The sequence below is a fragment of the Varroa jacobsoni genome, unplaced genomic scaffold (genome assembly GCF_002532875.2).
Source record: "Varroa jacobsoni isolate VJ856 unplaced genomic scaffold, vjacob_1.0 scaffold_159, whole genome shotgun sequence".
NCBI lineage: Eukaryota > Metazoa > Arthropoda > Arachnida > Mesostigmata > Varroidae > Varroa > Varroa jacobsoni.
In genome coordinates, this window is record NW_019213061.1 from 75,800 (window position 1) to 88,777 (window position 12,978).

Sequence of the window (12,978 nt, forward strand, 5' to 3'; positions counted from 1 at the left end):
CTCTATTTATGTAAGCGAATTGGTGTTTGATGCAACTAGAAAATGAGATTCTTATTAATTAATACATACTATGTCTGAATATATATGAAGTTTCTGCTACTTGTCTGTTTTTTCGTAATTTGCCCCGCACCGAAATACTGAAGCGGTTGACGAAATACGATTGCCACTTCGGCGGGAACAACGCCAAAATGCCTTCCCACAATTTAAAATCAGATATATATATATATATAGACATCCGCTAAGGCCGTAGTTAGCGTGATGAATAAATAACAAGTTGTTTCGAATTAAGAACGACTAGTTGCACCTCAAGATGTTTTAAATCAGAAGCCCTTCATGTCATTACCATTTATATATAGCATTTGCACTGCGGGCAAAATTGGCCGTATCTGATATCTAAGGATATTGAACAAAAAGACAGTCATTTAGGAAAACTACTTGAGAAAGCGATCACGGCTTAGACTGGTTAACGTCGCATTCCCTAATCAAGAATAGACGGACGTGCCTGTTTGAAACAAAGGAAAATTGCATCACTTACATTTTGAAACTTCATTAGGCCCAGCCAAGTTAATCGCGATCGTATTTTGAAGTTAGCGGCCTACTCTCGTCACCACGTTGAGCCCTGTTAGCGAAAATATTACACCATGAACGGTTTCCAGTGGGTCAAATGTAGATGTCTTTTTATTCTGGACTTGTGATGCATTTGCTGGGTACGACCCTCGAATTGGTATTGCCGTTTAGTGAAATGTGGAACACTTATATTGCTTATTAATTAACAGCATATGCAACGAAAGTAATGGTTGTACTGATCGTTATAGTAATTTCTCTAGAAAAGAAGTTTCTGTTCACTTCGGTTTCTCAATAAAATGTGTGTAATCAATGAATTTTGTTAGATTCGATAGAATTATAAGCTCTGTCTAACAGGCGAGCCAGGGTAGACTGAACGGCATCTTTTACCCGTAACCTCTAAAAGGAGGTGATCTTGTTCATTTGTGGTGGACTAAGGACTGAACAGTTCTCAGATCGTCTAAGCTTTAATTAGCGCTGATGGTACAAGTTATACTTGTATCGGTAATGAGTTCATCTCAAGCGGGAGCGGGTGTCAGCCCCGTTTGATTACCGCCTTAAGCTAGTGGCCGGTTTAGGAAAATTATCATGAAACCATTATACATTGGCATACACAAACCGAAAAACTAAAAATTCGCCTACACGAGCCTAATATTTAGTGCCTATGGTGTAGATTAGCAGATCGTATTGAAATAGAGCGTTTATGGTCACACTATCGCACCGCGCATAACCTTGGTCCAAGTTTATATTACGTATTTTTCGTCAACGGGTCTTCTCTTGCTGAAGTTGGTTGGCCGTATATTGAAGCTAAGTTGGAAGTTCTGAAATGTACCTGAGATTTCGCGAATTTCTCGGTTAAAAGCCGACGTGCAGTAATGTTCCCGCGGGATTATACTTTAATTTTCCTGATACGATCCCTGTTTGTGTATTGCGGATCTAGGAACTCGATGTGTGCTATATAAAACCCTACACTAAATACAAAAAAAAAGAAACAAGCAGAAGTAGAAAAAATAATTGGTATAATTCCGACAATGAGACCAACAGACTGTGCCTCATAGAAAACACTTCAAATAAATTACCTACCGGGTTTTTTTTAGTTGGACTAAAACTATCCCTGGCTGGTTAGTTGCTTCAGTCCACGTTTTTAGTTTTACTAACTGCCAGATACTTTGACTATGTATTCAACGTATTCTAGAAGAATATAGGCATCTCCCTAGAGTTGGAGTCAATGATTTTCGCTGTACTGTATAGCGATTTTGATGTGTCTTAAGTAACCAATGCAGTTTTGAAAAGCGCGGGTCTTACTCTTGTCGGCACGATTTACTCCTTTACTAGCGAGACTATTTTCTAATACGTAGATTACAAAGAAACCACATAGCAAATAATAAGTGCTACAGTGCGTTCTCGCTCAGCTCCGATTCCAGTCAGCTGCATTTTGGTTGTCCTTAAGTAAAAAAGATGAACATGTCAGATGATTAAGTGATCCTCGTTGTATTTTGCGAAGCTCGCGCAATGAGTATGATGGTGTTTTTTTTGCCGCCATTCCAAAATGCAGAATATAACGGGTTACAGATTTTTCAGTTCCTAACGCGTATTATGTATCTTAATCGTGCGTATCCTAAAAATAGGACGCATCAACACATGTATGCGACTCGTAGGAAAATGATCGTTTAACTCTCATGAAGCAAGGATAAAATTCGGAAGTCAACTGGCCAGATTCACACGAATGTTTCAGCATCCTCAATGTGTACAAATCATGGTGATAAAGTTTTGAATTCGGGAAGCAATCATCGTATTATAGTGAGAGGATCTCTACATCCGATTGCATTTCTGTAAAAAAAAGTACATCATTAGTCCTTATTACCTTTGATTGTTTTTACTATTTGTAATTATATTTGTCGACACCTTTTGATAATTAACTACGACTAAACCAATAAAATCTATTCTTGAATGTCCGGTGTGCTCCCCAAGTGAACTTTTCAACCGAGCTACCCCATTTGGACTTCCCGGTTGTACTCTCGTTAAAACGATGTGTTCGACTGGGAGCAAAGCTAAGCTAAGTAAGTCAACTTACCTTTGGCCACAGAAGCCTATCTGGTCTCCATTTGGATACAGCCACCGCAGAGTGGAGTGTGCTATGTGCAATTTCTGTTGTATTCCAATGCAGTAATATGGTTTCGACGGTGTTCGCCAGAACTTTATTGTTAGTGCTACTTTCTGGATTCTATGAGATTCTTGCAATGGGTATGTAATTTACCGTTCTGTGTAGATTCACCACTGCAATGATTCTATTTTTGACTATATCTTCTCGGATTTTAACAATTTGATCTGACTTCCGTCCACTTTCCGACTATATGAAGAACCTGTAAAGCTGGAACCACTTTTTGATCGGCGGGTAAAAATTGGACGTGTTGTGGCATCCACATGTACTCTATACGAAGGAGATCATGTCCAGTTCTCGTGGAGTAAGGATGGAAATCTGTTGAAGTCAGCTGGTAGAATTCATATCGTAAATACTCCAGCATCTTCGACCCTTACGATTCACGGCGTAAAATCTTCTGACTCAGGAAGCTATACCTGTATAGGAAGTAACTCCGTATCCGAAGAACGGGTGTCTGCGGGATTAGTTGTGGAAGGTGATTTCCCAAAAATCTAACTGTAAAAATACACAAGACTATGATCACTCATGCGGCGTTTTTCCGTTCCTGTTGATCTTATAATAATAATAATAATAATTATTATTATTATTACTTAAAGCATTATGTTCATGACATGAACGAATACTAGTTTGTTACTTGCTTGAATACCGGCGTTTTGGTTATAGGCGACTGTATTAGCCATTATTTTCATTGACAAACTTTAGTCACATCAATAGCGTTAATTGGATTGCGTTACGGGTGTTTGAGACCTCGGTGTTTTAATGCTGTAACAGTTCGATGTGTTTCTTTGAAGATGTCGCCACCGTCGAGTATACATTTTGTGGATGTTAAAATATTGTGCATCTATTCAGCTATATAATCAAATACAAGTTTGATCATTGATTTTCCAGAAGTCTTAATTTATCAAATCAGAAAGGATCGCTTTATTAATAGAACATTTTTGATTTGTGTACAGTGTTACGGATCCTATAGGAAATTGATTCGATTTTTCTATCTTAATTACCTATCTTACAAGTAATTACATGTATTACATCTTTGACCAGACTTCTTTTCGCTTAACGCTATCCATGTAGAGTAAACGGATTACAAGTCAATTACTTGTAGAAAGTCAATAGATAAAAATTTTTGACTCTATAATTTTATGCTTGCTACATCGAAGTTCAGTACAATTAAGCAAGCCAACTATATTCTGTTTTGTACTGACAGCGTGTATGCATAAATGCATTTTAAAATTCGCGCTTCTAGTCTCGTTACGATAGCTTGCTTGCTTGGCAAAGAGGCTTTCTTGAGTGGAGACACCGATGGGGTCCTAAGAAGCTCCAAAGTTCAGTTATTTCGCTTATATCGCTGTGAGTTGTTGTAACGGAGTGTAAGTTTTGGGTGTATGCGACATTAATACCACAGTCATTTAGTTATAACAGCATCCGCGACATGGATTTAAACGTGTTTTCTGGAACTTTATTATGTGTGATATTTCTAGGATTTTGTGAAATTCATGCAATGGGTATGTTGATCATGTTAGAAATCCTATGATGAAGCGGGTATCTCTTATAGCCAGCGTCGCGCTAAGATCTAACGAATGCCCTTACTTTGATTGCAATATAATAAAGGTTCATTTAAGCTGGAGCAACTTGCTGATCGGCGGGTAAAAATCGGCCGTGTCGCAGCGTATACATGTACCATGTTTGAGGGTGACGATATCCTCTTTTCATGGACTAAAGACGGAACGCTGCTACAATCCTTAGGCAGAATTCATATCGTGAATACTCCGGTGTCTTCGACACTTTTAATACGCAACGTAGAGCCATCTGATTCCGGGAGTTACACCTGCATAGGAAGCAACTCATTATTTGAGCAACGGGTATCTGCGAGATTGATTGTAGAAGGTGACTACCTGTAACCAAACAAGAGAAGATTGCATAGACAAAATTTTTATTAATAATATAAGATGTCCCTTTCCTTATTAGATATTCGACGTTTTACGTAATAATCTATAATCCAGTTATTGCTATAAGAATATGACAGGACATTGAATAGGAAGAATAAATACATTTATAGTTTCTGCTTAAATTTTTAAGCGTTTTTGGTAATTATGACCTTGCATTGGATTCGTTGAAGGTAAAGGTGACAGTCAGAAGGCATAGATACGACCGTTAGTATTAGAAAATATAACGATTTCATATCCACTTCTAAGATTGCATAATTTCTACGATCTACGAACTGCCAAGTTTAAACCTGCGCTGTAGCCTTGTTATCGCAAGGTAAATGTATGGGAACGAGACTGCACCAACGTCAGTCTGCTAAGCGTTAAACACAATGTTCGATCTAGACTGACTGTGTTTTACGTGAAACGGGAAAAAAAATATGTCGTATCTTAAGTTTACTCTGTGCGTGGTAATTCTGCTCGTTTCATTGCTTCCTGCTATTCGTGGAATGGGTATGTGTAACTAGCATTGGATGATTACCCAATTTCACATTATTTCATTAGAAATTTACAAGTCTATGAGATTCAAGGTGACATACTAATGTTGTTTAGATGCAGTCCAGTTGGAGCCCCTCGTAAACAAAGAAGTTCGCGTGGGTCGGGTAGCCGCATTTTTGTGCACTCTCTATCAGGGAGATAAAGTTCAATTCACTTGGAGCAAAGATGGAACATTGTTGCGATCATCTGGACGGATCCAGATCCATAGTACTGCTGCATCGTCAATGATCACGATACAGCGCGTTGACCCATACGATGCGGGGAATTACACATGCATTGGAAGTAATTCTTTGTCTGAGGAACGAACTTCTGCTCACCTTATTGTAGAAGGTATATTCCATTTTAAACCCATTTTTGGGTAGCAGACCGCAACCTGTATATACATTTATATTATGTAATAAAATGCACGCTTAGAAAGTATGACACAAAAGAAATTATGTTAACTGTTTAAACAGTAATTGTCAACACAACTATCAGCTAGTGTTATTTACAAATATTGAAGGGAAGATAATATTACTATATGAACATGTAAGGACTCTGATAAGGATTTTTTTTTATTCGTCCGAAGTGTCCCTAGGCACATATGCAGATCTGTTACTTATCTTTGACGTTTCTATACGTCTATACTATAGTAGACGTCACCAGTGTAACTAGCATACGTATAATTATATAATAGATTTTTTCCATTTGAAGAAATCGCACAGGGTGTCACCACGTTATTTATGAACTGAATACAAACAGTACACACTCGTAAGATATTTTAAAAGCTAATGAGGGAACACTGTTTTTTATATATAAATGTCTGTTGTCTTTTGTTAAAACTTTTGCAGTAAAGATAGTCTCTCAGGAAGTAAATGTCAAGCATGTATATTACACGGGTAAACAGCTCAATATACCTAAGTATACTTTCTTTAAAAAAAGTATTATTGGCACATCTGTTTACTACAATAAGTAATTTTAAAATTTGAACTTCATTGTTCATTTATTTTCTTCCCTGGAAGTTAAACAGTAAACTCATACATAAATAATACTCAACACGTGCAGGGTATAATATAATGCACTGCACTGCAGTGTTTTCTTGATAAGCTAAGTGGGCTCTACAACCACGGTTCAATGTAACGTATCAGCTACCTGTATCCAAAAATGAACCATAAAGGTTATCTACAGTACTAAATATCTGCACGAATGTTGTCTGAGTCTACGAATGAGTCTGATACGAATACTTTTTATAAATTATTTTTATTTATACGTATATATTTAATATCACGTTGAAGTCTTCCAAAGTAGGACATAGGTCTTCACTATATGCTTGGTACGAATCTAAGAATAGATAACAGAATTCATTAACGAGCGTCAGGTCGAACCTACCTACCTACCTACCTATTTCGATTGTGTTAATTAGCTAAATTTAGAAAATTACTTTTCAAAAGTATGCTTATTATGGTGTATGTTCCGCGAGAACAAACCGTACAAATTTTAAATTTCGCGCGCTATCCTGACGAGCACTTTTTGCTCTCCTGGCAATGAGAGTATTTTGCAGTGTTCGTCCTGACAAAGGAACATCGTTCTAAGGCGAAAAGCGTCATTTCTAGCTCATCGTCATATTAATAGTAGTAAGTTGTTTGTTGTTGAGTGAAGGATATACGTTTCAAACATAATGTGGTTATTGCAATGGTTTGCCCTGTACGTGCTAATAACAGGATCTATCCAATCACTAAGTTACGCATTGGGTACGTTGATTATGTACTTCTAGTAGTTACGGGGTATCGCGGGTTCGTGTAAGAAATTCAATGATACCCCATATATTACTTGTTTTATAGATAAGTTAACTTGGCGTTAACTCACTCAGGTCGATATTTGTAAAATCTATATACCTATTTATTATAAAAATATCTATTACTCGATATTTTCTCAGATCCGATTAAATTGGAACCGTTGTTTGACAAACGAGCCAAGGTAGGCCGAGTGGTCGCGATTGTGTGTACGCTCTACGAAGGCGAAGATGCTCAGTTTTCTTGGAGCAAAGATGGTAGCATTTTACGCTCTTCTGGGCGTATTCAAATTCAAAATACAGCAGAGACTTCAACCCTGAGCATTCGCAATCTTCGTACTTCTGATGGAGGCAACTACACCTGCATTGGCAGTAATCCAGTATCTGAGGAGAGAATCTCGTCCCAATTAATAGTGGAAGGTAGAATATCAATTCAATGCTGATAGTAGGACCAACGTTTTCGTAATTTCATTATGGTTCTTGCAGGACCGGGAGTGCGATATATTTACTTCTATTCGTTAACAATGACGATAATCACATTGTAGTGTTATTACCAACAAATTATAACAAAACAGATTCTCAAACTAAATCTTCTTTTTAATGATGTTTCTAGTCGTAGTCGTCGACATTCCATGGGTGGCTTATACTTTGAAAGATACGAATTAGAACTACAGCTACGCTTTAAAGTAGGGTTTATTGTTGCCTAACTTGGGCAATTGTTCCTGTAAGATTGTCTCCTAAGCCAATATTGTATGTGCTGTATCGGCCAGATTGGCTGCGATTATTAACAATATTTGACGTTGTAAAAAATCCCAAGAAATTTAAACGTATTTTCCATTTTCACACAGTCTATACAGCAAATATGACCTGCATAGAAACTTTGAATGGGAAATGGAGTTAAATGGAATCTATAAACTTAGTAGTACTGTTATTGTTGTAAGCTGACTAAAGCGTTCAGGTTACTGGCAGTTTATTCAAATGGGCCGCCATAATCTTGTCCTGTTTGTTCCCATACATGGGGACTGGGCTACGCCGCAAATGCGGTGCTTACAAAGCCGTCTACGAGCTACATCCTTTCGTTGGACAGTGGTCGAATCAATGTTTACCATGAGCGGATATCACGGTTCAAATAGTCATATCTGCTTTTCGTCACTGTTAATTTTATGTGTGATGCTACGTCGCGCAAACTCTGCGGGTGAGTACTACATGCGAATATTCAATATCCCTCCAACAGAAGATAGCAATTGCTGCTAATAGCTAGCATTAGACCTTTTACAAGATGTAGTTGTGCTTTGACGTTGGTCCTCGTTAGTCTGTCTGTTTCTTTAGAATAAAGTAGTGAGATTTTCAGAACGTGTCAAGCTCGAGGCAATAGCATCAAAACACGGGACGTTAGGTCGTCCAGTTAAATTCATCTGCTCTCAATTTGAGGGAGATAATGTGAGCTTTGCTTGGAGCCGTGATGGACGAGTACTTTTATCGGATGATCGTTTGACCATTACCAATACAGCCGATTCTTCCACGCTAAAAATATACAGTGCCCGACAGTCCGATTCGGGAAAATATACTTGTATTGGGTCAAACGAATTTTCAGAGGATAGATCCAGCACTATTCTCACTGTTGAAGGTGTGCATACTTAGTCACTCCCCTAAGGAGGAATAGTCATATAACTGTAGTACGTATTAACCGTATAAACATCTAAATTACAATATTTGTCAGTGCAAATGTATGAAATAATGCATTCTGGGTATTTTTAATGCTATATATATATATATATACAAGCTTATATATTGGAAGTTATAACAAAAATATTCCCCAATTCCCAATTAAAGGTACGAGATTTTTTAAACAGAATGTGGGTTACTCTTACATTGCGTTTAGGCTTGTGGAGCTAATTTTCATTGCGTATGCCACGAAAAGCATTATTGCCGAACGGTTAATACGTTCATGGTGGGCTCATCAACAATTTTGCTTTTGCCCACGTGCGCATGATGTGACAAGGAGCAAACGATAGGTTTGAGTAGGAGTGGTACTCTACATCTAATTATATATCGATTATTTATCTATTTATTTTTAAGCAAGAAGTAAATACAGACAAAATATCTTAACGTTCCGAGGTAATTAACGTTATATTGTAAATGCGTCAGTTGTCTATTGAGTTGGAACTAACGAGTCGAATGTATCGAGGAACGTCAGACAAAAACAATTGAATCGTCCGATGAAAGTAGCCACTTTAGGCTAGAAGCAGTTTATTATTATTATTTAGAAAATATGTACGCAGCTTCCTTTAAAAATAGTCAGGTGGCTTTTCGCTCGAAGTGAGTTTCTGATACACTTATTCGAAATGGTAAATGACTGAGTACCGACAAGACGTCACCAGTAAGCGTTCGTGCTTCATTGAAGCTGGCGGGCGACTCTTGTTCGAATATGTCATAGCCCTGCGAACGAGAGTATGCGATGAGGCTCTCCCGCAGCGTCGTGGCTCGAAACAGTTCAGAGAAAATTACAAAGTCAAATAAGCGCGCTTGTGCCTCATACACCATGTATAATCTCGATAAATATAATCACTATGTACTTGTGTGTACAGCAATAAACTGGATTACTTTGGCAATGGGCAACTCTACATACGCAATGGGTGAGTTTCTTTAAGGTAATTCATTAACCGAAAGCCGAGTTGGGTTGTGGTTAACGATCGAACGTCTACTAGCACGCTACAATGGCGCACGCTACAATCCGTTTGGCTCTATGTTAACTGCATATCTTGTTGCTTAGAATCGGTTCGTTTGGAGCCACTTCCCGCGAGGCGTGTGAAGGCCGGGAAAGCGGTAACATTTACGTGCTCGCTATACGAAGGCGACAATGTCAGCTTTTTCTGGAGTAAAAATGGGGTAATCCTGAAAACAGGCGATCGCATCGATATCTCCGCCACAAGATACTCGGCGACGTTGTCGATTAGAGGTGTAAAGCCAAGTGATGCTGGCGACTATCTCTGCGTGGGACGAAATGCCGTCTCGGAAGAAAAAGCAACAGCTAAACTTCAAGTCGAAGGTGCTTATTTAACGAAAGCTAGAAAAGATTTCTCGATTATATGCGTTCTTTTTAAAGGCTGATAAATTTACCTTGAACAGAATAGGCAACCTTAATAGCCGTGTAGGTTAACCTAACCGAGTATCCACATTAATATTTCACTTATACTGTTGCCGATTCGTTTGTTAAGGTACAAGACTTCGAACACACGGCTTGGTGACCAATCCTGAAAATCTGACAACACGCTTAACAGATAACAAAGAAAATCACTGTCGATTATAGAAACCTTGTCATATGGGATCCGACTCTGTTTGATCTTCGTTTTTCTTGATCGTATGATAATGACATATCGCCCCGAAACACAACTTTATTTTCATTGTACAGTTGACTCTGCCATGCATAAGGACTCCATACAACTCTGGCGGACACTGTGCTAAGTTTATTCCGACAAAGATAGATAATTACATTAGTTACCTAACTAAATACTCGTCAGCAAAACTAGGCTCCGAAATAAGGCAGTATTTGGTAGGTAGGCATCGTGCATCAAGGCGATGTTGGGTCTTCTGTTTTCCTAACAAGTATGAAATGCTGGTAAAATTTGATTGGTTAGTGTCGATATCCAGACGTCGTGTATCGTTCGTGTGACGGGTATCAGAAAAATGATGACGTTTTTCGTGAACGAGAACTTTTAAAACCTTCGAATCTACCGTCGTTGTATCGTCGAAAGATGCTTTCAATGTTCGACCATCAGACGCTGGCAATTGTACGTGCGAAGCACGAAACAAATTTTCCGGCGACAAAAATGCACGAGCTTTTTTTTTACTAGTTATTACTATTTAGCTAAATTTAATTTAACATAAAAGACCTGCTACTATGACGATTACTGGTCTATATTCTTCCTTTTTCGTTCGTTCGTTCTCTACAGTCAAATTATGTTGTACCAATGCATCGTCGTGTTCACTCAGGCAGGGAGATAAAAACACCTTCTAGATGAAATCTCAGCGGGCTCTCATTGAACCGGCTGAATTATGTGAATAGATAAATATCGCAAATGAATATAAACCTAGAGGCCAAATTACTATTCTTAGTGGTGGTTCCTATATCAACGTTAGGTCCGCCAGTAATTGTTGGCGCTCACTTTTTGGTGTCACCTCGCCATTGGTCACAGTTACACAAACAATCTGTAGGCCTGTATCTAATAATATCGACGAGTGCTGCCCGTACCAAACTTGTTTCGTATTCGTGAACGTATTCGGTAAAAAAAAATTAGCTAGAGTGATTTCCCACTTGTCCTGGATTGATAAATCAGATTAACTTGTGACGTCAAACATTTTTACACGTCCCCATGTACACTTGAAGGATTTCGATCTTCCTCAAACCTCTCGTTGTTCTTAGAATATTTTGTCAAATTTAGCCATTGCCCAAAGTTTTTTCGTACACAGTATGGAATTATATATATGCATATGTGTGCGAAATAGATATGCTATGAGATTGACCAGTCACACTTCGGCGTCTCGTCAAAGTAAATCACTCGGTGACTAAACATTTTTTCGCTGGCACGTAACAGGCGTAAAAAAATGACGTTCAGTATACGAGCTGCGTGCTTGGAGAATGGCGTCAATATTCCCGTATTAGGTGTATTTTACGTTGGGAACGCGGACGTAGCCACGCGCATGAGTGGTTCAAAAACTGCAACTATTCATAATAGCGGCCGAAGCTTTTGTATGATGAGACGTGTAGCCATCAATTGTGCCCGTGCAATACAGCGGCTTCGGATCCTGACTTGCACTCAGTCAAGTCAATGTGGTTCAGCGTCGGCGTTTCCAAGGGAGCTTCGTGTAAATTAGAGTAGCTTGCAGTTGGCTATTGCTTTGTCAGCAAGATATGCGCCTCCTTCCTATGGTGCTCTCTACTAAAACAATTACTTTGCATGATGGAAAATTTACTATTAATATGCCATTAAAAAACTAAAGCATCAATGTGTTCGATATAGTACTTTAAATTCGTAGAAATAATTTAAATCTGTTTTAAAAGGCAGTTGTTTTCATTTAATTGTTCCGAAGAGATGTAATCTGTTGATGAGCTAACGAGCAGAAGTTCGAGTTCTGGCAATAGATTCGCAACTGTTGCCAGTAGAAAGACTTCAGAACAAGGCGACGCTGAGAATCAGGTGTTGGCGGTGATTCTCTCTGAAAAGATAGGATTTCCACATAAGTAATAGCGGAATCTATTAAGTGTGCGCAGGAAGTGCCAGCCTGAATGGATGCCGTTTCTATATAAAAACTATTAAGGATTGAGTCGAGCTACAATTATAACGGTATTATCTCGACGGTTACAGTCTGTGGCTGACCATGCCAACCTACAATCATTTTCCGATAATAAAAATGATTTAAAATCATTATTTCTGCGTTGATCTACAAAGTTTGACGCGTAAAAACAAACAATTTAGTCGTAAAATACGATTATCACAAACCGTTATTGTCGTAACTTCAATTAGCTTATAAAGAATTACACAAGTTGAGCCGTATTGTTCGATTAGCCGACTTAACGCTGACTTGTCAAGACGAACACAAAACTGACCTCTACTTACGACAGACGTAGGGCCCCTTATGTATCTCTGGGTTAAGCTATTGTCACTCTCGTAGATATTTGTCATTGTTCTACTGCACTTCAGATCGATCGTTTAGCTGAATGGCCATTATGCGATGTCGGTGATAGCTTGTGATGATGTGTGAGGAAACAAATTATGGTCCATTAGGCTTCATTAGAGCTTATTTCGAGTGTTGATTAAGATGTTACGTACAGTATGTCTAGGATACGGCGTGCCGCATGATTCTGTTGTGTATTATAAATGATGCCTCTTCAAGTCTATCTGCACACATTCGTGTGACCATTTTCAACCGCCATATAGCTGTATGGCTGTGACAATGTTGCTCTGGACATCTAACGATCATCTTTTATAATACAAGCAAGT

The 12,978-nt window shown here is 38.5% G+C and overlaps 1 protein-coding gene and 1 long non-coding RNA gene across 2 annotated transcripts in view; one reads left to right on the forward strand and one right to left on the reverse strand.

Moving 5' to 3' along the window:
- Positions 1–12,978, forward strand: part of LOC111270380 (cell adhesion molecule Dscam1) — a 185,641-nt gene that overhangs the window by 18,977 nt on the left and 153,686 nt on the right. The window lies entirely within an intron of this gene.
- On the reverse strand, positions 10,422–12,870 carry LOC111270531 (uncharacterized). Its single transcript, XR_002686339.2, has 2 exons — positions 12,585–12,870; positions 10,422–12,193 (listed from the first exon to the last, which is right to left on the reverse strand). It is a non-coding gene; the product is annotated as an uncharacterized LOC111270531 (long non-coding RNA).